Below are 26,207 nucleotides of genomic sequence, written 5' to 3'. Positions count from 1 at the left end.
AAAGCTGGAGTATCCTTATTAGTATCAGATGAAACAAACTTTATAACAGAAAACTTATAAGAGACAAAGAAGGTCATTTCATACTAATCAAAGTTTATGTAAAACAAGTGGAAATCACACTCCTAAGCATATATGCACCCAATGGGAACCAGTAAAATATGTAAGACAATTGTTGACAAATCTAAAAGAAATATCAATAGCAAAACAATAATAGTAGGATACTGCAACACTGCCATATCACTTCTTGATAGGACAACCAGGTTGAAACCCATCAAGAATGTACTAGCTCTGAAAAGAGAAATGGAAGAAAATGGACTGGTATACAAACACACACACACATATGACACTCCATCCACAGAAAACTGGGTACACATTCTTCAGTGCACATGGATCATTCTCCAGAATAGACCACATGCTGGCCCATAAAATATATCTCATAAAGTCAAGAGAATAGAAATTGTACAGACTTCTTAGATCACAAGGCACTAAAATTAAGAGGGACACAAAGGAACACAGAAGAAAAACTTTAACACCTGAAAATTAAACAGCTTACTACTGAACAACCAGTGGGTCAGAGATGAAATCAAAGAGGAAATCAAAACATTCCTGGAAGAAAATGACAATGAAGACAAAAATTGTCAAAATTTATGGGGCACAGCAAAAGCAGTATTAAGAGGAAAATTTAAAGCTTTGCAAGCACACAGCAGAAAGGAAGAAGGAGCCTATATAAAAAGTGAAAGAGTGGTGAATGCAGTTAAAGAAATAACTATACTGACAACTACCATAACAATGTGAATGAATGAGGTAAGTAGAAAGCCTGTCTCAAATACAGGTGGGGATGGGGTGAGGAGGAGGGAGATTTGGGACATTGATGATGGGAATGTTGCACTGGTGAAGGTGGGTGTTCTTTATATGTCTGAAACCCAACTACAGTCATATTTGTAATCAAAGTGTTTAAATAAATATATTAACAAAATAAATGACACAGCTTTTAAAATAAGAAATTGATTAAGAAAAGGAACCCAAAATAGGTAGGTAGAAGAAAATGACAAAACTGAGAGCAGAAATCAATGAAGTGGAAATCCAAAAATCAATCTGAAAGATCGATGAAAGCAATAATTGGTTATTTAAAAAAATAAACAAGACTGATAAACCACTAGCAAACTCACAAAGAAAGGGAGAGAGGAACCTAATAAATCATATTAGAAATAAAAAGACAGAAATCACTACAGATATTTAAGAGATTCAAAGGGTAATCAGAGACTGCTTTGAGGAACTCTATGCCACGAAACAAGAGAACCTGGAAGAAATAGATAAGTTCTCGGACTCTAATCTTTCACAATTAAGCCAAGATAATCTAGCATTTCTAAACAGACCCATCACTATTGAGAAAATTAAGATGGTCAACAAAAGTCTTCTAAAAAACCAAAGCTCAAGCCCAGATGATTCACTAACAAATTCTTTCAAACTTTTTAAGAGGAAATTCTACCAATCCTCTTCAGGCTCTTCCATAAAACTTAAGAATCAGGAACACTCCCAAATAGTTTTTATGAAGCCAAAATCACCTTAATACCAAAACCAGACAGAGATGCTGACAAAAAAGAAAATTACAGACCAATATTCCTGATGAACACAGATGCAAATATCCTCAACAAAACTAGCAAATAGGATCCAGTGCCTCATCAAGAAGGTTATACACTATGACCAAGTAGGATTCATTCCAGGAATGCAAAGATGTTATAACATATATAAATCACAATACACCATAATACACCATAATACCACATATCAACAAAAAAGAAAAAGAAAAACCATATGATCACATCAATAGATGCAGAGAAAGCATTCAATAAACTCCAACACCCATTCTTGATCAATAAAAAAAAAACTCTTATTAAGATGGGAATGAAAAGAACATTTCTCAATACATTCAAGGCCATCTACCACAATCCAATGATGAATATTATTATCAACAGAGATATAATAAAAAGCCTTCTCTCTAAAATCTGGTACAAGACAAGGCTGCCCCCTCTCACCACTCCTATTCAACATAGTGTTGGAAATTCTTGCCATAGTGATTAGGCAAGAAAAAGTTATCAAGGGCATCCAGATAGGAAAGGAAGAAGTCAAGCTCTCACTGTTTGCAGATGAAATGTACTATCTTTAAAAAGCCCTAAAGACGGGGCCGGGCGGTGGCGCTAAAGGTAAGGTGCGCCTGCCTTGCCTGCGGTAGCCTTGGACGGACCGCGGTTCGATCCCCCGGTGTCCCATATGGTCCCCCAAGCCAGGAGCAACTTCTGAGCGCATAGCCAGGAGTAACCCCTGAGCGTTACCGGGTGTGGCCCAAAAGCAAAACAAAAAAAAAAACAAAAACAAAACAAAACAAAAAAAAAAGCCCTAAAGACTCTACCAAAAAGCTTCTAGAAAAAAAAGATTCATATAAGCCAAGTGGCAGGCTACAAAATTAACACGCAAAAATCAATGGTCTTTACACTAATAATAATAGAGAAGAAATAGACATTAAAACACATTAGTGTTCCACAAACTCAAATATCTTGGAGTCAATTTAGTTAAATATGTGAAGGATCTATTCAAAGAAAACCACAAGGGCCCTGAGATAGCACAGCGGTGTTTGCCTTGCAAGCAGTCGATTCAGAACCTAAGGTGGTTGGTTCCAATCCCAGTGTCCCATATGGTCCCCCGTGCCTGCCAGGAGCGATTTCTGAGCAGATAGCCAGGAGTGACCCCCGAGCACCACTGGGAGTGGCCCAAACCCCCCCCCCCAAAAAGAAAACCACAAAACCCTGCTTCAAGAAATAAAAGAGGACACACGAAGTGGAGACATACATCCTGCTCATGGATTGGAAGGATTAACATCATTAAAATGTCAATACTCCACAAAGCATTGTACAGATTTAATGCAATCCCTTTAGGGATACCCATGACATTCTTTTTAAATGTGGATGAAACACTTATGAATTTATTTGGAACAATAAACACCAGCGAAAAGCTAGAGCAATCCTTGGGAAAAGGAATATTGAAGGCATCACTCTCCCCAACTTTAAACTGTATTACAAAACAATAGTTATTAAAACAGCATGATATTGGAATAAAAACAGACCCTCACATCAGTGGAATAGACTAGAGTATTCAGAGAATGTTCCCCAAACATACAATCAACTAACCTTTGATAAAGGGGCAATGAATGCAAAATGGAGCGAGGAAAGACTTTTAAACAAATGGTTTTGGCATAACTGATCAGCAACTTGCAAAAAAAACGAACTCCATCTAACATCATGCACTAATTCACATGGACTAAAGACCTTGATATTAGACCTGAAACTATAAAATGTATAGAACAATACATAGGTAAACACTCCAAGACATTGAGTCTAAAAAAATCTTCAAGGAGGAAACAGCACTCTCCAAACAAGTAGAAGCATAGACAAAAATGTAAATTATATTAAGCTGAGAAACTTTTATACCTCAAAGTAAATAATGCCTAGGCTACAAAAGCCACCCACAGAATGGGAGAAGCTATTCACCCAATACTCATCAGATAAGGGGCTAATATCTAAGATAGACAAGGCACTGACAAAACTTAACCAGAAAAAGACATCTAAGCCCATCAAAAAATGGGGAAAAGAAATGTACAATTTCTCAAAGAAGAAATACAAATGGCCAAAAGGCACATGGAAAAATGTTCTACATCGCTAATCTCAAAGAGATGCAAAGCAAAACAAAAATGAGATATCATCTATTACCACAGAGATTGGCAAACATCACAAAGAACACGAACATTCAGTGCTGGCAAGGACTCATTCACTGCTGGTGGGAATGCCACCTAGTCCAGCCCTTATGGAAACAATATGGAGATTCCTCAAAAAAAAAAAAAAACCTGAGAATTGAGCTCCCATATGATTCAGCTATACCACTCCTAGGAATATAACCTAGGAACTAAAAAATGCAATACAAAAACACCTTCATCACACCTATATTCATTGCAGTGCTATTTACAATAGCCAGTCTCTGGAAATAACCAAGATGCCCTTCAACAGAGGAATGGCTAAAGAAACTGAGGTTCATATACGCAATAGAATATTATGCATCCATTAGGAGAGAAGAAGTCATGAAATTTTCCTATACATGAATGTACATGATACCTATTATGCTGAGTGAAATAAATTAAGTGGAGAGACAGAAACAAAACAGTCTATGGGTCGACCATTTTTTTAAGACATTATTGAAATAATTCCCAGAGATGAATGCCGGAAGACTGGCTCACCACAAAAAGTGGTGAGTGCAGTTAGAGAAATAACTGCACTGAGGACTATCATAACAATGTCAATATGTGAGGGAAGTAGAAAGCCTGTCTCAAAAACAGGTGACGGCAGGGGTGGGGAGAGACGAGGCCATTGGTGATGGGAATGTTGCACTGGTGAAGGACGGTGTTCTTTTTATGACAGAAACCCAACTACAATCATGTTTGTAAACACGGTGTTTAAATAAATATTTTTAATAAAGAAAGACACTTAAAAATTATCTTATCTGATATTAGTGTGGCCACTCCAGCCTTTTTGATAGAATTGTTTGTTTGAATAATTGTCTTCCAACATTGACTTTAAATTTTTGTTTGTTCTGGTTACTCAATGTGTTTCTTGCTTTCAGCAGTATGCTATTTTCAGTTTTTCAGTCCATTTTGACATTCTGTCTTTCTTATCTGTTACATTTAGTCCATTGACATTCAGAGAAAATTTTTGTAAAATCTTAGAGGTTTGGTATGTTTGTGGGTTTTTTCTTCTCTTAAAGTACTCCCTTCAATTCTTCTTTTAAAGTTGCTTTTGAGTATTAAGTTTCTGAGCTATTGTTTACTGATTAAATTTTGTATCCCTTTTTAAAGTGATACTTGAGAGTATGTCTAGGTAAAGTATTCTTGGTGTGTCATTTATTTCCTTGAGTAGTTTTTTCACTATCTCCCAACAGTGCCCTCATGTCTGGAGGATTTACTTTGGTAAATATGTTATAAATCTTAAGGCCACTTTTGTATGTGATTTTCTTCTTTGATCTTTCTGCATTCTGTATTTTATCTCTATCTTTTCAGTATTCTGATAATGCTATTTCTTGGACTATTTTATGTAAATCTCTTTTAGCTGGTACCCTTTAGACTTCCATGATGTGGTTACATGTACTCACCAGTTCTGGGAACTTCTCAGCAATAATATACTTGTTCTTTTTTATAGGGATTGTCTTCATGGCCCTTTGGAACAGTGATGATTCTTGTGCCATTACTCTTGAATTCATCCCAACATTCTCTTGTCAGCTGTTGGTTTATTTTAAGACTCATTTCCATATTCTGCTGTTGTCTGGAGGGGTTATGCACCTTATGTTTGAGCCCATTTATTATGTACTCAACAGCTTTTATTGTGCTGGTGAGACCAGCAGTGAATTTTTCATTTTGCCTACTAAGTTCTTTTTTAGTTCTGTCATTTCTGTTTGAAATTGTTTTCATTTATGCTCTCATATCCTCTTAAGTCTTATTGGTTTTCCATTCGATGTTTTCTCATTTTTCCAAGGTTTTTTTTTTGATTCATTAAACATCCTCTTAATTCCTCTCCAAAGTTCTTATCAGAGATGTTATATAGCTGACTGATACTGCTTGGATATTATTAACTATCGTCTTTGGTCACTAAGTGTGGTGAGTTTCTATGTTACTTTTACATTGTGACCATTTGCAGTAAGAGGTGTTTATGCTTTGTTGTGGTATAGCTGAGTAACTGGAAGAAATGCAAGGCTACAGAATGGCCACAATCTTCTCAGAAAACTGACCTGGATGAGAAAAATGACACTTCTGAGGCACAAAAAGGGCCTCATGACTGCTCTGTCTGCTTCAGTTTCTTGTGACTATGTTGCTGGGCAGAGCCCAGCTGGGGTGGCTGGAAGACCTCACTCCTCATTTTACTATTTTCCTTTCCCACGAGCACTGACCTGGGTGTGAAAATGGTGCTTCTATATGGAGATTCCTCCAAAAACTGGAAATAGAGCTACGATATGACCCAGCTATACCACTCCTAGGAATATACCCGAGGAACACAAAAATACAATACAAAAACCCCTTCCTTACACCTATATTCATTGCAGCACTATTTACCATAGCAAGACTCTGGAAACAGCCAAGATACCCTTCAACAGATGAATGGCTAAAGAAACTGTGGTACATATACACAATGGAATATTATGCAGCCATCAGGAGAGATGAAGTCATGAAATTTTCCTATACATGGATGTACATGGAATCTATTATGCTGAGTGAAATAAGTCAGAGAGAGAGAGAAAGACGCAGAATGGTTTCACTCATCTATGGGTTTTAAGAAAAATGAAAGACATTCTTGCAATAACAACTTTCAGACATGAAAGGAAAAGAGCTGGAAGTAACAGCTCACCTCATGAAGCTCACCACAAACAGGGATAAGTTTAGTTAGAGAAATAACTACATTTTGAACTATCCTAATAATGAGAATATACGAGGGAAATAGAAAGCTTGTCTAGAGTACAGGTGGGGGTTGGGTGGGGAGGAGGGAGATTTGGGACATTGGTGATGGGAATGTTGCACTGGTGATGGGTGGTGTTCTTTCCATGACTGAAACCCAAACACAATCACGTATGTAATAAAGTTGTTTAAATAAAAAATAAATAAATAAAAAGAAAATGGTGCTTCTGAGTCCCAAAGAAAATGCTGCTGCCAATCTGTCTATGTGCCTCAGTCTGCCTTCTCAAGATCTCTTTAGGAATATTTATTTGAGAGTAGAAGTTTTCTTCAGTTGTAAATACATTTGTAAAGTCCAGTCAAGGAGAACTAAAATACACTCATTTATTGGAAATTGGAAACCTACTTATCAGAGTTCCTTTTAATAAGAGAAGGGGGAGAAAGTAATGAAGATTAAAATCAGCAACAAACTGGAGGTTTGAAGACCTTTTAAAGCACTGATGCCATTACCAAGGTATGGCATAATTATGGGATAAATTACTTTGAAAGGTGGGTGGTATACAAAAGAATGAGCATTGTCCTAATGTATAGAACAGGCACAACCATTTTTATATTCCTCAGAAGACTTTGATGGAGGTGAAGGAGGTCTGGGGACAAGAATCTCCCCTGTTATAGGAGATGTTGATTATTGGAATTTCATGGAGAACAGATAAAGGCCCTCTTGTCTTTAAGTAAAGGATTGATGTGGTGTACAATTGTAGACAATATTGTTTGTTGTAGCAAGTCAGCCCCTGAAGAGGTTGACTGATGGTGGGATGGAGGATGAGGCCTTTTTCTTCCAGCTCGGACCACGCGTCTGCCACCCTGTCTAGCCCACGGTTCTGAGGTGAAACGGCGGGTAAACAGCTCGCAGACAGTCAGGCTCGTGGAAATATTCGCTTTATTCGGAGGATAAAACTGAAGTCCAAAGACTCAGCTTCCGTTCCAGCCAAAAAGCCTCGGCCTTCCACAGACCCTTGTTTTTATCCCCCAGAGTCAGGTACCACCCAATGGTGGGATCAGATACCAACCAATGGTGGAAGCAGAATCAGGTCCTACCCTAGAGTGGGGGCAGAATGCCAGGTCACACCCTAGGGTAGGGCACAATCACCAATCAGTTTAGGGTGAGTAACATAGTAATCCCCCAAAATATTTACATACACAACAGTGTACAACTAATGCTATATCAACCTTGTGAAAGGTTGAAGTGGGCCATTCAAGGGATTGTAGACTTCCCCATTTTATTTTCTTTATGAGGAGGCAAAGGAGACATTTTCAGGGTATTTTTGCTTTATAACTTTGTAGAGTGTGAGAACATGATGACCTAGATCATTGGGTATGTGTGGTCGCCTGTAAATCTGGGGTAATGGAAGTATGTGATTTGAGGGGGCTGCATTTAGGTCACTCTGAGATGTATTCAGGGCTTTCTTCTAGTTCTGTGCTCAGATATATTCCTGTTGGTGTTCAAAGGACCATATGTGGTGCTAGGGATTGAAGTTTGTATGTCAACTTCATGAAAGTCTTGACCATAACCCCTATAATTGCTCTTCAGTCCTGTTGGCAATGTGATTTTTCCAGAAGCTCTCATCTTCAAGTCTGTGAGAGGAGCAGGTTAGCAACTGTGCTCTGCCTGTGTCTTAGGCATTTGAAGGCCTGGTATCCAGGCTTTTTGGAGGAACTGCACAACTCCAGCTGAAATCAGAGACAGTGCCTTCTCTTGCATTTGAGAAATAATTCAAATACTGGTGTGGATAAGATTCCTTCCAATCTTCTCTTCCACACTCACTCATATAATTCAGCTCCAGTGAGCAGAAGATCAGATCAATTGTGTGAAGTCTTATGGCCTCAACCTCAAAGAGGAGAGGGTAAAGCATGCTTCATGCTGTTGGGCAGCAGTCTCTCAGCAAGTCCATAATCCCTAGGCTGAGCTGACACTGAGCCTGAGGCCCTTCTAAGCCTCCCTGCTCTTCTTTCTACAGCTGTTCCAATTCTCAGGCTCTTCAGAGGGAGAAATGAAATGGGGAGAATGCGCCACCAGCCAATCACATTCCTGACAGGTCAAGGCACCTGCACCTGGTTCAAAATATCCTTTCTGAACAACCACCCTCTTCCCTCCCCTCTCATTTCTCTGCCCTGCAACAGCAGAAAGGAGGGTTGAGTAGGAAAGGGAGTGCTGTACACTCTCAGCAACCTGGCAGCAACATGCTGGGCCTCAGGCTTACTCTACACAGGGAAGTTAAAACAATACTTATAGTTCCTGTTTTCAGACAATGTCTCCTAGGATCCTTCAAGAATGTGCAAACCTAGATCTCAGACAGGATTTTGAAAAGACAAAGAGAAATTATGATCCTTGAGAGTTTGGGTCACAAGCCTTTCATATTTACTCCAGAGTTATGGACAAATCCCTAGGCTGTTGGAACAGCAGACACAGTTCTGGAGGTAATGACTACTGAACGATTGTACAAATGCCCTTACTAGATACAAATAAATCATAAGAAGACAAATTACAGTGTGTTGCATACTGAAGAATATTATATATTTCGAATTTCACAGTTCTTGACTATACTTTTTTGTTCAGATTTTTGAAAGTCATATTTATTATTTACTATTTTACCTCCAGAGATCTCTCACCCACTGAGGACAATATTCTTTTTTATCATAAATATGCCTTTACTTTTTTACAATAATTTATTTATTTAAACACAGTGATTACAAACATAATTGTACTTGGGTTTCAGTCATAACAAGAACACCTCCCTTAACCGTGCAACCTTCTCATAATCAATGCCCTGTCTCTTCCCTCCCCCTGTATTTGAGACAGGCTTTCTACTGACTCACTCACTGACATTGTTATGATAGTTCTCAGCATAGCTATTTCTTTAACTGCACTCACCACTCTTTGTGTTGAGCTTCATATCTTGAGCTGGTTCTTCCAGCCCTCATCTCTGGGAATTATTTCAATGTCTTTAATTTTTCTTAAAACCCATAAATGAGTAAGACTATTCTGTATCTCTCTCTCCCTCTGACTAATTCACTCAGCATAATAGATTCCATGTACATCCATGTATAAGAAAATTTCGTGACTTCATCTATCCTGATGGCTGCATAATATTCCATTGTGTATATGTACCACAGTTGAAGGGCATCTTGGTTGTTTCCAGAGTCTGGCTATTGTAAATAGTGCTGCTATGAATACAGGTATAGGAGGGCATTTTTGTATTGGATTTTTGTGCCCCTAGGGTATATCCCTAGTAGTGGTATAGCTGGGTCAAATGGGAGCTCAATTTCCAATTTTTTGTGAAATCTCCATATTGTTTTTATAAGGGCTGGACTAGATGGCATTCCCATCAGCAATAAATGAGAGTTCCTTTCTCCCCACATCCCTGCCAGCACTGATTGTTCTTGTTCTTTGTGATGTGTGCCAGTCTCTGTGGTGTGAGATGGTACCTCATTGTTGTTTTAATTTGCATCTCCCTGATGATTAGTGATGTAGAGCATTTCTGTATGTGCCTTTTGGCCTTTTGTATTTCTTCTTTAAGAATCTGTTCATTTTTTCTCCCCATATTTATTGGGGTTATATTATTTTCTTGTTAAGTTCTGTGAGTACCTTGTACATCTTAGATATTAGCTCTGTATCTGATGGGTATTGGGTGAATCGCTTCTCCCATTCTGTGGGTATCTTTTGTATTCTAGGCATTATTTCTTTTTGAGGTGCAGAAGCTTCTCAGTTTATTATAGTCCCATTTGTGTATCTCTGCTTTGACTTGTTTGGAGAGCACTGTTTCTTCCTTGAAGATGCCTTTAGTTTCAATGACCTGAGTGTTTTACCTATGTGTTTTTCCATATACTTTATGTTTTTAGGTCTTATATCAAGGTCTTTAATTCATTTGCATTTAACCTTGGTGCATTAGTGTTAGCTGGAATTCTGAGGGTTTTTTTTTTGTTTTTGTTTTGGGGTCACACCCAGCACCGCTCAGGGGTTACTCCTGGCTCTATGCTCAGAAATCGCCCCTGGCAGGCACAGGGGACTATATGGGATGCCAGGATTCAAACCACCGTCCTTCTGCATGAAAGTCAAATGCCTTACCTCCATGCTATCTCTCCGGCCCCTGAGTTCATTTTTTTTGCAAGTGGTTGACCAATTGTGCCAGCAACATTTGTTGAAGAGGCTTTCCTTGCTCCATTTTACATTTCTTGCCCCTTTATCAAAGATTAATTGATTATATATCTGGGGAGCATTTTATGAATATTCCAACCTATTCCACTGATCTGAGGATTTGTCTTTATTTCAATACCATGCTGCTTTAATGACTATTGCTTTGTAATACAATTTAAAGTTCGAAAAAATGATGCCTCCCATATTCCTTTTCCCAAGGATTGCTTTAGCTTGGATGTTTATTGTTCCAGATGAATTTCAGGAGTGTTTGATCCACTTCTTTGAAGAATGTTATGGGTATCTTTAGAGGGATTGCATTAAATATGTACAGTGCCTTGGGGAGTATTGCCATTTTAATTATGTTAATCCTCCCAATCTATGAGTAGGGTATATGTCTCCATTTCTGCATATCCTCTTTTATTTCTTGAAGCAGGGTTTTGTAGTTTTCTTTGTATAAGTCCCTCACATCCTTAGTCAAGTTTACTCCAAGATATTTGAGTTTGTAGGACACTAATATGAATGAGACTGTTTTTAATGTCTATTTCTTCTCTATCATTATTAGTTATAAGACCATTGATTTTTTGCATGTTAATTTTGTAGCTTGCCACTTGACTATATGAATCTTTTGTTTCTAGAAGCTTTTTGGTAGAGTCTTTAGGATTTTATAAATACAGTATCATGTCATCTGCAATCAGTGAGAGTTTGACTTCTTCCTTTCCTATCTGGATGCCCTTGATATCATTTTCTTGCCTAATTGCTATGGCAAGAACTTCCAGCACTATGTTGAATAGTAGTAGTGAGAGGGGGCAGCCTTGTCTTGTACCGGATTTTAAAGGAAAGGTTTTCAGTTTATCTCCAATGAGAATAATATTTGCCATTGGCTTGTGGTTGATTGCCTCTACTATATTAAGAAAAGTTTCTTCTATTCCCATCTTGATGAGAGTTTTTATCAAGAATGGTTGTTGGACTTTATCAAATGCTTTCTCTGCATCTATCGATATGGTCATTTGGTTTTTATTTATCCAAGAATTTATCCATTTTTGTGGCATAAAGTTTCTCTAATTACCTTTTGAATCTCTGCAGTATCTGTGGTGATCTCCCCCTTTTCATTCCTAATCCGGTGTATTAGATTTCTCTCTCCACTTCTTTGTTAGTTTTGCTAGTGGTTTATTGATATTGTTTATTTTTTCAAAGAACCAACTTTTGCTTTTGCTGTTCTCTAATTGTTTTTTGAACTTCCATCTCATTGATTTCTGCTCTAAGCTTTGTTATTTCCTTCTGCCTATCTACTTTTGATTCCTTTTGTTGGACATTTTCTAGTTTGAAAAGCTGTGTAATTAAGCTTTTAATATAGGCCCCTTCTTCCTTTCTGATGTGTGCTTGCAAGGCTATAAATTTTCCTCTTAGTATTGCTTTTGTTGTGTCCCATAAATTCTGACAATTTGTGTCTTCATTGTCATTTGTTTCCAGGAAAGTTTTGATTTCCTTTTTGATTTCATCTCTGATCCACTGGTTGTTCAGTAGTGAACTGTTTAATTTCCAGGTGTTAAAGTTTTTCTTCTGTGTTTCTTTGTAGTTCACATCGAATTTCAGTGCCTTGTGGTCAGTGAAGGTAGCTTGTACAATTTCTATCCTCTTGACTTTCTAAAGATGTTTTATGAGCCAGTATGGCCTATCCTGGAGAATGACCTATGTGCATTGGAGAAAAATGTGTATCAAGTTTTCTGGAGATGGAGTAGATATATATCTACCAGTCCACTTTCTTGCATTTCTCTTTTCAGAGCTAATATATCTTGTAGGGTTTCAACCTGGTTGACCAATCAAGGTGTGTCAGGGCAGTGTTGAGATCTCCCACTATTACTGTGCTGATATTGATATCTTCTTTCAGGTTTGTCAAGAGTTGTATTAAATATTTTGCAGGTTCATCGTTGAATGTGTAAATGTTTAGGAGTGTGATTTCTTCTTGTTGTACATATTGTTTGATTAGTACAAAATGACCATCTTTGTTCCGAGTCTAAAGTTTGTTTCATCTGATACTAATATAGCCACTCCGGCTTGTTGTTGTTGTTGTTGTTTTGGTTTTTGGGTCACACCCAGCAGCACTCAGGGGTTAGTCCTGGCTCTATGCTAAGAAATTGCTCCTGGCAGGCTTAGGGGACCATATGGGATGCTGGGACTTGAACCACCGTCCTTCTGCATGCAAGGCAAATGCCTTACCTCCATGCTATCTCTCTGGCCCCTCCACTTCGGCATTGCTTGGATGATTTTTCTCCAGTCTTTTATTTTGAGTCTATACTTGTTTTGATTATTCAGATGTGTTTCTTGTACGCAGCAAAACGTTGGATTCAGCTTTCTGATCCATTTTGCCACTCTGTATCTCTAAACAGGTGCATTTAGTCCATTGACATTGAGAGAGATAATTTTCATGGAATTTAGTGTCATCTTTGGTGTATCTGTTGGTGTTTCTTTCCTTAAAGTAGACGTTTCAGCTTTTCTTTTAGAGCTGGTTTTGAGTCTGTAAAGTTTTTGAGCTGTGGTTTATCCTTCAAACTTGAAAGTGAGTCTAGCTGGGTGTAGTATTCTAGGTGATGCATTCATTTCATTGAGATTTGTCACTATGTCCCACCACTACCTTCTGGCTTTAAGGGTTTCTTGTGATAGGTCTGCTGTAAATCTTAAGGATGCTCCTTTGAATGTAATTTACCTTTTTGATTTTACTGCTTTCAGTATTCTATCCCTATCTGTGGGATTTATCATTGTGACTAGGATGTGTCTTGGGTGCTTTTCTTTGGGTCTCTTTTAACTGATACTCTTCTGGCATGCAGAGTTTGGTTGCATGCAGTCTTTAGCTCTGGGAATTTCTCTGTAATGATGTTCTTGACTTTTGATTTTTCCTGGGGATATTCTTCCTGGGTTTCTGGGACTTCAATGATTCTTATGTTGTTTCTTTTGAATTTATCGAACATTTCTATTTTCATCTGTTGAAAATCTTTGAGTATTTTTTTCATTGCCTGATCATTTGCTTTGAGGTTCTTTGCCAATCTCTTCTGTTGTATGGAGTTATTATGCCTCTCATCTTCCAGCTGACTAATTCTGTCTTCAGCTGCTGTTACTCTATTGGAGAGGCTTTCCATAGAGTTTTTCATTTCCTCTACTGCATTTTTCAGTCCCGTTATTTCAATTTGGAGTTTTTTGATTTCTGTATTTGTCTGTTCAGATAGTTGTATGTTTTCTTTGAGTTCTATTAACATCCTTCATATTTCTATTCTAAACTCCTCATCTGAGAGGTTAATTAGAAGGTTGGCACTTTTTGGGTCATCAGAGCTGCCATCTTCATTCTCTATGCATGTAGTTGTCCTGCGTTGTTTACTCATTGCCACACTTAAAGTGTGATTCTTAACTCTGTATTGCGATGGGGTTCGTGTTTTATAAGAATTGTGCAGCCATGGAGCAAAGCGGAGCAGCCGCAATCTTTTTTTTTTTTTTTTTGCTGTGTTCTTCTTTGTTGTCACTGGAAATCAGCGAGGACAATGTTCTTTATTTTTTTACAATAGTAAATTTATCAGTTTAGTTATCAAATTTAATGGTTAATTTATTGCTGCTTTTACTCATAAACATGTACTAAAATATGAATATTTTATTTACTTTGAAGCTTTCTTTTTAATTTTTAATTTAAAGCACTGTGATTTACAAAGGTAATGAGATATTTTTGTTGTTATTTTTTGTTTGTTTGGGTTTTTTTATTTTGGTTTTTTGAGCCACTTCCAGCGATGCTCAGAGGTTACTCCTGGCTATGCACTCAGAAATCGCTCCTGGCTTGAGGAACCATATGGGATGCTGGGGATCAAACCGCAGTCTGTCCTAGCTTAGTGCATGCAAAGCAAAAGCCCCACCACCTGCACCACTGCTCTGATCCTAGGTATTGAGTTTTAAACATTCAACACCAATCCCACCTCAGTAGCAACCTCCCTTCACCAATGTTCCCAGAGTCCATTCCCATGCAATCATCCCTGCCCCAGCCTCCCAAAAGGATTCTTATTAAGATTTTTGTTAAATGCTTGGCTTCATTATTTTATTTTTATTAACTCCTTTGCTTAGATTTTAATTTTGTCCTTTGATAACCCCACCAATGCAGTGTCCCCTTGGTCCCTGTACCCACTATTTAGCATGTATCTTTCTCCTCCTCCACTCAATTTCCTTCCTTCTCATTACTATACTCTGGGCCAAGAGAGTACTTGACAACCCCCATTTAAATCACTGCATTTCTTCATGAAATTATACTACATACCACATATAAGTGATATCAATCTATATTTAACCTTCTTTTTCTTTTGGCTTACTTTAATGTGATATCTTACAGTTTCATCCATGTTGCAGTGAAATTCATGATTGCATCACTCCTTGCAACTATATAGTATTCCATTATATATGTATATGTATTCATGCATATATACATGTATGTATATATATGATCGACTCATCTATTTATCGACTCATCTGTTGCTAGACAACAACTTTTATTCCAGCTCTTACATATTTTGCTGAGTACTGAAATGAATACAGGTGTAATTACATTAATTTGGATGACTGATTTTCTGTCCCAGATATAGATAACCCAAAAGTTAAATTTTGGGGTAATATGGCAATTCTATTCTGAATTTATTGTGAACCCTCCATACTGTTTTACATAGGGTTTGAACTAGGCAGTGGTGAAGAATTCTTTTTACACCACATCTCTTCCAAAACAAATTGTCCCCAGTATTTTTGCTATGTGCATTCCTCACTGGCATAAAATGATACTGTGTTGTCATCTTGATTTTTATTTTCATAATGATAAGTGATGTTGATATTTTCATGTGCCTGTTTGTCTTCCTTGCAGGGGTTTTGTTTATTTCCTCTCTTATTTTTATTTATTTTCTTTTTTAAAATTTTAAACACCATGTTTGTTCATACTACACAGTTTTTTCCCCACAAATAATTTTTTTCATGATTTAGTTATAGGCATACAATGTAGAACCTTCATCAGTGCGCATCTAATAGACAACAATGCCATTTTTCTATCACCCTCTATGATTCTCTCCTCCCTCCGACACACCCTCCCCCACCTGCTTATTGGCAGGCATTTTACTTTACTCTTGCTTTTTTTCCTTTATGACACTGTGGTGTGCACTACTGTTAATGAAGGGGTGTTATGTATATCACTTCGATAATAGACCCTTGTCTACTGTAAATGCTCTTGCCGCTCTTTGTGGCAAGCTTCCTACCACATGCTGGTACTCCTAATGCTTATCTCTATTGTCTCTGAATACATCCCCACGCTGTATTTTATTTTCCTTATCTTTCACAGATGAATAAAATTACACTGTTTATCCCTCTCCATCTGACTCATTGCATTCAACATAATAATCTCCATGTCTATCCATGAATAAGCAAATTTCATGACTTCATCTTTCCTAATGGCTGCATAGTATTCCAGTGGTGTACATGTACTACAGTTTCTTTAGCCACTTGTGTTGTCGGGCACCTGGGTTGCTTCCAGATTCAAGCTATTGTAAATAGTGCTGTGCAGAACATTTGATTATAGAGAGCATTTTTGTGTTGTGTTTTTGTGTTCATAGGGTATATATCTAGGAGTGGCATTGCTGTGTCATAAGGAAGACCAATCTCTATTTTTTAAGGAATATCCATATTTTTTTTTATAATATATATAATTTTTATTTTGATCATAGTGTCTTACATATTGTTGACAATAACATTTTAGGTACATATTTACATAAAATCAGGGGGGATTCCCATCACCAATTTGTCCTCCCTACACCTCCGTTTTTGTCCTACCTCCCATTTCCTCTTCCCTCACCCCCAGGGCGGCTAGAATATGTGGTCCCCTCTGTATCCAACCCACTACTTAGTAGTCTTGCCCCTGTTTGGTCTTAATGCCTCCCTTATCTCCCCCTCTAATTGTAGGCAGGACTAGCTAATTCAAGTTGCATGATTTTGCCTGAAAAAGAGAAGATAAATAAACTGGGGTAAGAGTCTAATACTCCAAAAATGGATGGAATCCTTCTAGAGGCTCTCATCATCGATTTGGGAGATGAAGGAGAAAAAGAAGTTGAAACACTCCACCAGTCCAAAAAAAAAGAGTCAATTATCCAGTGGGGACTCCATCTATATCGGTAAGCACCACAAAAAAAAAAAAAAAAAAAAAAAAAAAACAGATGAAAAACAAAGCAAAACAAAACAAAACAAACAACCAAAAACCAAACAAACAAACCAAAAACACGCCATGGTCTTGAAATAAGAAACATGGCATAGCACATAACGAAAGAAGAGAAAAGAAGAGAGAAAAAAAAATAAGTATAATTGGGGACCACGATTTCAGTAGTCACACCCAAACAGAGAAATCGACCAAAATAGATAGGTATATAAAAATAATAATAACAATAATAAATGAAGGGAAAAATATATGTATATATGAAATAACCAAGGTTTTGTGGTTTTTGTATTTTTGTTTTTTTTCCCTCCTGCCCTGGCACAGTAAATATTGGGGTCATTCTAAAAGGAATTCACTTGGCCTAAGAAATATGGGGTTTCTCCGTCCTTGGAGTATACTGTCATGGGATCAGCTCTAGACTTTGCTCAGGATCATTTATTCTCCCGGTGGTGTTTTTTTTTTTGTGTGTGTGGAAGACTTCTGCTCTGTCCAGGGTGATACAATCAGAGCTCTGTGTGTAGAGGTCTCCGTATCTGCACAGATCCTGAGGTGGGACTTATGATGAAGTCAGTCTTTGTGGTTCTAGAGGTTCTGTTGCCTCAGTGTCATTTTAATCCATCTTCTGTGGTTGGTGATCTTGGTCTTTGCACTGAACCTAGGATGGCTCCTAGGATAGCATCTTTCTTTGTGCTTCCAGAAGCCCCATTCTGTTGCAGTTGTCTCTGTCAGACCTTTGGGACTAGGGATCATGATTATTGTGCAAGTCATAGTGCAAACCCTGAACTAGGGCTTTTATATTGGGCCCAAGGTGTATACTGTCTGGTCGTGGTTCTAGTAGCCAGTCATCTGTAAGTCACGATCTTGGCTTTTGGGCCTACCAAATGGTGCCGCGTCTTCTGGTTTTGTCTTGTCGTTATCTGGTAAGGTATGCTAATCTGCTCTCAGGACAAGTTGTTCGCATTTTCCTCATTGTCAGGATATCATGTTAGAGCTGGCCCTTGTTGTTGACCCCGCAGTATTAAGGCTGGCTCAGATGGAGTTTGTTTCCTGTAGCTGTTGTGAAGAGCTGTGCCAATCCTTTGTCTGGGATCCAGATTTCAAGGCTGGATGAATGGTATCTAATCACCTGAGGTCTAAGCTGATTCCACATGACATATTTTCAAGGTAGGAGATATTCCTGTATTGTAAACAACTATGAGTTCCTATCTCTAGTAGATAAGAGCTCTTTTTGTTTTTTATATATATATATATGTAAGATTTCCCCTTTATTTAGTGTGTCTTTGCAGGGGGAAGTGGTGCTACATTATATTGTCGGTGTAGCTGGGGGTGGACAGAGGGTATAACAGACACAGGTCACATACCCAAAAATGATAAAAATAAAAATTAAAATTAAAATTAAAAAAAAAAAAAGAAAGAAAGAAGAAATAAATAAAAATGTATGTGCTCGCAAATGTATATGTAGGACCAACATTTAAAAAAAAATAAATAAATTTAAGAAAAGAAGAAAAATGAGTTCGCGAAGGTTTTAAAGGACCAAAGTGGTGCAAAAGACTACCTTACATTTGGGGGAGAGCAGGTAACGAGGTGGTGTATTACAGGTCCTATGCCTATGTTGGAAGTACAGTTTTTCCCATTGTCTTTTGGGTTTTTGTTGTAATGTGTGGGTTCTCAGGCATCTTCCTATCCCACCCCCTGACCTTCTTCAGGTTGGTAAAAATTTGCGGCAGGGAGGTCTTGGAAGAGTTCTTGCATTGGGGATACTTTTGGACCTAGGTCCGGTTTCAAGTAACAGTCCACATTAGGGGGAGTAGGTAGGGAGGGCCTCGCAGCATGAGTCCGCAGGGGAGTTGGCTGTCTTTTCTTGTCCGGGACGAGGTGTGGGTTTGACTGGGTGTCCCTTCTCTTGGGTGCTGGGTACTGGTTCGTTGGGGTAGGAGGTCGATCTTGTTGCCTAATAGATTAGGAACTGAGGGTGAAGTGTTTTAATATAGAGGGAGGTCTGGATGGGATTGAGGGGTGGAGGGATAGTTGGGTTTCCAGAGGGGGGAAAGGGTAAGGTGTATGGAAGGGGTAGGGAGGGAGAAAAGAGAAAAATACATTAGAAAGAAAGGGAGAAAAGAAAAGATAGAAAGTAAAGAGAAGAATAGAAGAAAAAAAATCAAAAAGCAAGTGGTGAGAAGAGAGGAGAGAATAACAAGGGAATGCTAGTTTGCTTGAATGTGTTCAGTGAATAGAGTATGTAGTTTGAGTCTGTTCGTTGCTGTTACTGCTTTGGTGGTTTGACTGGTCACGTGCTTGAAACCCTAAAAGAAGGTAAACCTAGAGATAAAGTGTATGTTAAAGAGATTTCTCAAAAAAATAAATAAATAAATAAAAAAATAAAGAGTTTTCTCGGGGTCATCTTGTAGTGCAAACTAGGTATGGTATCTCGTGTGGTATCCCGAGCTGCCATCTTAGCTTGTCCGTCCTTTGTATCCAAGAACGCCTGTGGACAGAGAAGCTGAGAGGTTATTTTACATATAGTAAGATAGAGGCATTAATATGTAGTGTTATGGGATGTTTCCATTGGAGTCAGTGGTTTGCCTTGGTATTCTTTACCTGTGTTCCTGTATACGATCTCTACAGGACTATTATGAGTCCTTGTTGTAGAAGGTTGATTACGTACCTGTTCACTCTATGCTGCTGTTCTGGTGTTGCTGTTTTCTTCGTGGTATAATGTGTAGTCGAAAGTTTGTGTTGTTAGTTTTTCATGTGTTTTGGGCACTGTTCCCAGGTATATGTTGACTATTACAGTGTTTGGAGTTTCTATCCTGTTAGACCCTGTTATTTGATTGTTAAGTATTAGTTGTGTTTAAGATGTATGTTCTGTGTGCTTCAGAATAGTGCTACCATTCTGTGTTTATCTTTTGTCTTCTGACTTACTTCGTTTAACATAACATGATCTAGGTCCATCCACGTTGCTGCAAAATCTGTGATTGTATCGTTTCTGACTGCCATGTAATATTCCATTGTGTATAGATACCACATCTTAATGATCCATTCATCTGTTGTTGGACATCGTGGTTGGTTCCAAGATTTGGCTATTATACTGAGTGCTGCGATAAATAGTGGGGTGCACACGTATTTTGGGATGAATGTTCTTCCACCTTGGGGGTATATACCTAGAAGTGCAATTGCTGGGTCAAAAGGAAGCTCAATTCTGAGTTCTTTGAGCACTCTCCAGACTGTTCTCCATAGATGTTGGACTAGGGGGCATTCCCACCAGCAGTGGATGAGGGTTCCCTTCATACCACATCCCCGCCAACAAAGATTGTTCTCAGTATTTTTGATGTGAGACATCCTTACTGGTGTAAGGTGGTATCTCATTGTTGTCTTGATTTGGATCTCTCTGATGATGAGTGAAGGTGAGCATGTTTTCATGTGTTTGTTAGCCATCCTTCTGTCTTCCTCAGAGAAGTGTCTATTCATTTCTTCTCCCCACTTTTTAATGGCTTTGTTTGGTTTTGAGGGGCTCAGTTTTCTGAGTGCTTTGTAAGTTCTAGATATCAGCCCTTTATCTGATATGTCTAGTGAAAAGATTTTTTCCCATTCTGTTAACTGTCTTCTTGCATAAAGTAAGGTTTCTTTCGCCATGCAGAAGCTTTTTAGTTTGATGTAGTCCCATTTGTTTATGTTTGCTGCTAAGGTTCTTGCCATTGGTGTTCCTTTCTCGAAGACCTTTTTGATATATAGGTCTTCAAGTGTTCTCCCTATTTTATTCTCAATAAATTTTATAGATTCGGGTCTGATTTCAAGGTCTTTGATCCATTTTGAGTTGACTTTTGTATAAGGAGTGAGGTATGGGTTGATTTTCACTTTCGTACATGTGGTTTTCCAGTTGTGCCAACACCATTTGTTGAATAGGCTTTCTTTGTTCCATTTCAGATTCTTGCCTCTTTTATCAAATATTAGTTGGCTGTATATCTGGGGGTTTATGTCTGGGAAATCTGTTCGAACCCACTGGTCTGAGGTCCTGTCTCTGTTCCAGTACCATGCTGTTTTGATTACTATGGCTTTATAGTATAGTTTCAAGTTAGGTAAGGAGATTCCACCCAGCTTCTTGTTTTTGAGTATGTGTTTGGCTATCCTGGCTCTTTTGTGGTTCCAGATGAATTTTGTGATTGATTGTTCTATTTCTTTAAAGAATTGTGTCTGGATTTGGATAGGGATTGCATTAAATCTATATAGAAGTTTGGGTAGGATAGTCATTTTGACTATGTTAATTCTACCTATCCATGAGCATGGGATGTTCTTCCATTTCTTTAGATCGTCTTCAATTTCTTTCTGAAGCGTTTTGAAGTTTCCCTGGTATAGGTCTTTCACTTCTCTTGTAAGGTTGATTCCTAGATACTTGATATTTTTTATACTATCTTAAATGGGATTGTATTTTTAATCTCTCTCTCCTCAGCTTCATTGTTTGTATATAGAAACGCAACTGTCTTTTGTGTATTGACTTTGTATCCAGCCACTTTGCTGTATTGGTTGATTGTTTCTAGGAGTTTTACTGTGGACTCTTTAGGGTTTTCGATGTATATCATCATATCGTCGGCAAATAGAGATAGCTTGTGTTCCTCTTTCCCTATTTGAATTCCTTTGATTCCCTTCTCTTGTCGGATTGCTATTGCTAGGACTTCTAAGGTTATATTGAATAAGAGTGGAGAGAGTGGACAGCCTTGTCTAGTTCCTGAACTTAGTGGGAATGCTTCTAGTTTCTCGCCATTAAGTATAATGTTGGCTGTAGGCTTTTCATATATAGCTGTAACTATCTTGAGGAAAGTTCCTTCTAACCCTATTTTGCTGAGTGTCTTTAACATGAAAGGATGCTGGATTTTGTCAAACGCCTTCTCTGCATCGATTGATATGATCATGTGGTTTTTGTCTTTCATGTTGTTGATGTGGTGTATCAGATTGATTGATTTGCGTATGTTGAACCAACCTTGCATTCCTGGTATGAATCCCACTTGGTCGTGATGTATGATCTTTTTGATGAAGTGTTGGATTCGGTTTGCTAAGATTTTGTTAAGTATCTTTGCATCTATGTTCATTAGTGAGATTGGTCTGTAGTTTTCTTTTTTGGTGGTGTCTTTGCCTTCTTTGGGAATGAGTGTGATATTAGCCTCATAAAAGGAGATGGGGAGGATTCCTGTTTTTTCTATGGTTTGGAAAAGCCTATGGAAAATTGGTAGTAAGTCTTCTTGAAATGTTTGATAGAATTCACCTGTAAATCCATCTGGGCCTGGGCTTTTGTTCTTAGGGAGTTTTTTAATTACATCTTCAATTTCCTCTGAGGTGATTGGTCTGTTTAGTCTTTCTAGATCCTCCTTTTCCAGTCTTGGAATAGGGTGTTTGTCCAAGAATCTGTCGATTTCTAATGGGTTCTCTAACCTAGTTGAGTATAGTTGTTCATAATATGATCTCATGATGTGTTGTATTTCTTGGGGTTCTGTTGTAATCTCTCCCCTTTCATTTGTGATCCTACTGATTTGGGTGTTTTCCCTCTTTTTTTTGGTGAGTTTTGCCAATGGTTTGTCTATCTTGTTTATTTTTTCGAAAAACCAACTCCTGGTCTCGTTGATTTTTTGTATTGTTTTCTTGGTTTCGATGTTGTTTATTTCTGCTCTGGTTTTTATTATTTCTTGCCTTCTGGTTGTGGTTGGATTCCTCTGTTGCTGTTGTTCCAGTTCTTTGAGGTGATCTTTTAAACTGTTGGTTTTGTTGTTTTCCTGTTTCTTGACATAGGCCTGTATTGCTATGAGTTTTCCCCTAATTACTGCTTTTGCTGTGTCCCATAAGTTTTGACATGTTGTCTCTTCATTGTCATTTGTCTCAAGGAATCTTTTTATTTCTTCCTTGAGTTGTTCTTTGATCCAGCTGTTGTTGAGCAGCATGTTGTTTAATCTCCAGGTATTAGTTTTTCTCCATTGCTTCTTCTTGACATCAATTTTAACCTCTGTTGCATAGTGATCTGAAAGGGTACTTCTTATGATCCTTACCTTTGTGGTCTTATATAGGTTGGCTTTGTATCCTAAGACATGATCTATTCTGGAGAAGGTTCCATGTGGGTTTGAGAAGAATGTGTATTCTGCTTTCTGGGGATGGAGGGCTCTATATAAATCTATTAGCCCTAAATCTTCTAATTTTTCATTTAGAGCTCTTATTTCTTTGCTATTTTTCTGTTTGGTGGTTCTGTCCAATGGTGATAGTGGAGTATTGAGGTCCCCTACTATTATCACATTTCCCTTCATGTTTTTCTCCAGGTTTGCCAGTAGTTGCCTCACATATTTTGCTGACTCTACATTAGGTGCATAGATATTGACCAGGGTTAGTGTTTCTTGATCTAATGTTCCCCTGATCAGTAAGTAGTGACCCTCTTTGTCTCTGATCACTTTCTTGAGGTTGAATACAATTTGGTCTGATATAAGAATGGCTGTCCCTGCTCTTTTTTGTTTTCCATTGGCCTGAATAATTACTTTCCATCCTTTTATTCTAAGCCTGTGCTTATCCTGTAACTGTAGGTGTGTTTCTTGCAGACAGCAGAAGTCCGGTTTATTTTTCCTAACCCAGTTCTCTACTATGTGTCTTTTAATTGGAGAGTTCAGTCCATTCACATTTAGGGAAATTATTGATAGAGAGGACTGTTGTGCCGTTGTATTGTGTGGAGTGGTTGTTGTTACAATCGGGGGTTTGGATTATGTAATTCATCTCTGAGTAAGTCGTTTAGGATCGGCTTGGTTTGCACAAATAGTTCAAGTTCGTTCATGTTTGAGAATGTTTTTATTCTGCCCTCCCATATGAATGATAGTTTTGCTGGGTATTGTACCCTGGGTTGGAAATTTCTTTCATTCAGTCGTGTAAATATGTCATTCCACTGTCTTCTTGCTTGAATTATTTCAAATGGGAGATCCGGTTTGATTCTTATGTCCTTTCCTTTGTACTTGAGGTTTTTTTTCTCCCTTATTGCTTTCAGGAGTTCCTCTTTCTCTTTGTTTTTTGCCATTTGGATTATTATGTGTCTTGGTGTTGGCTTATTAGGGTCTATTTTATTAGGAACCCTCTTGATTTCCTGGATTTGTCCTGAAGTGTCTTTCCAGAGTGTGGGGAAGTTCTCTGTTATTATCTCCCTGACTACCTGTTCTTCCCCCTTCCCTATTTCCTCCCCTTCTGGTATACCCACAATTCTTAGATTGTTCCTTTTGTCTTTATTCATTAGATATTGGATTTTTCCTTCCAGTGCTTTGCCTTTTATTTCTTTGTTGGTTTCTTGATCTTTTTTTGATTGTAGTTTTCCTTCGAGTTCTTCGATGTGCTTCTCCAACTCTGTGTTTCTGCTCGTAAGGCTTGTTACTTTGTCTCTTAAGTCCTTCACTTCTTTTTGTATGGTCTCTCTCATGTTCTTTGATATTTCTTCTTTAATTTGGCTGATTCGTTCTTCCATGGTTTTCTTATATTCGGTAGCTAGGGTTTCTTTCATTACTGTTAGTAATTCCTGCATTTCCTTCCTCATTACCGTTTTTAAGTCTTCTTCCCCTGGATCTGTGCGATTTGGTGGACTTGGGAACTTGCTAGGATTTGTCATGGTGTCTCCAGTTATTAGGGATTTCCTTGATTTGCGCATGGTTCTTTGTATTTAATGGTGTGTTTTGGAGTGTTGTGGCTTCTTTTTTTGGCCTGCTTGTTCCCCTTCCTGAAGGTGGTTCTAGAGGGGCCTGTTGGGTGAGCTTGTTGAACCTAGCTCTTTCTCCTCCCCTTTGCTGCCTAGGGGTCAGCCTTCCCTGTGGGTCCTGTCCCTTTTCTGCTCCTTAGTTCTGTCAGCGGTGCAGTTCCGCTCCTGGCCACAATGTTTGCTGGCGCTGTTGAGCCTAGTTCTCTGTCCCCCCTCCTCTCTCCGAGAGTCAATGGAGCTCCGTCCCCTCCAAGCCTCCGTTGAAGGAGTTTCTTCCGCCCAACCCAGAGCTCTCGTCCTTGGGGAGTCCCTGGTCCACTCCAGGGCCCTAGGGGATGGACTGTTCTAGGTCACCTGAGGGGCCAGACGACTGGCCCTATCTCCCTTGTCTATTCGGGTTGTTCAAGTTGCCCTTCCAGGTGCCCACCCAGAGGAAGGGCTTCCCTCAAGCCACTCTCCTCAGCGCTTGTGGTTCCTGGGGAAGGGGCTCGGCCTGGCAGCAGCGGGGGAACAGGCCTTACAAGGCCGTTTCCGTGCCTCCCGGGGTCGCAGGGAAGGGATTCGGCCTGGCAGCCGCGGGGGAACGGGCCTTACAAGGCCGTTTCCGCACCTCCTGGGCTCGCAGGGAAGGGGCTCGGCCTGGCAGCCGTGGGGGACCGGGCCTTACCTGGCCGATCCCGCGCCTCCCGGGTTCGCAGGGGAAGGGGCTCGGCCTGGCAGCCGCGGGGGACCGGGCCTTACCTGGCCGATTCCGCGCCGCCCGGGTTCGCAGGGGAAGGGGCTTGGCCTGGCAGCCGCGGGGGAACGGGCCTTACAAGGCCGTTTCCGCGCCTCCCGGTTTCGCAGGGAAGGGGCTCGGCCTGGCAGCCGCGGGGGACCGGGCCTTACGTGGCCGATTCCGCGCCTCCCGGGTTCGCAGGGGAAGGGGCTCGGCCTGGCAGCCGCAGGGGACCGGGCCTTACCTGGCCGATTCCGCGCCTCCCGGGTTCGCAGGGGAAGGGGCTCGGCCTGGGAGCCGCGGGGGACCGGGCCTTACCTGGCCGATTCCACGCCTCCCGGGTTCGCAGGGGAAGGGGCTCGGCCTGGCAGCCGCGGGGGAACGGGCCTTACAAGGCCGTTTCCTGCGCCTCCCGGTTTCGCAGGGAAGGGGCTCGGCCTGGCAGCCGCAGGGGACCGGGCCTTACCTGGCCGATTCCACGCCTCCCGGGTTCGCAGGGGAAGGGGCTCGGCCTGGCAGCCGCGGGGGAACGGGCCTTACAAGGCCGTTTCCGCGCCTCCCGGTTTCGCAGGGAAGGGGCTCGGCCTGGCAGCCGCGGGGGACCGGGCCTTACGTGGCCGATTCCGCGCCTCCCGGGTTCGCAGGGGAAGGGGCTCGGCCTCGGAATATCCATATTTTTGCAGAAAGACTGGACTATATGGCTTTTCAAGCAGCAGTGAATGAGAGTTCCTTTCTGCTTTTGCTTTTTATGGTATCTGCCATTCTCTGTGGTGTGAGATGATACCTAATTTTTGTTCTGAACTGAATCTTCCTGATGATTAGTAATGTGAAACATTTTTATGTGCCTTTTGTCCATTTGTATTTTTTTCTTTGAGGAAATGTCTGTTCATTTCTTCT

Source organism: Suncus etruscus, chromosome X (genome assembly GCF_024139225.1).
Source record: "Suncus etruscus isolate mSunEtr1 chromosome X, mSunEtr1.pri.cur, whole genome shotgun sequence".
Lineage (NCBI taxonomy): Eukaryota > Metazoa > Chordata > Mammalia > Eulipotyphla > Soricidae > Suncus > Suncus etruscus.
Note: the sequence above shows the minus strand (reverse complement) of the source record.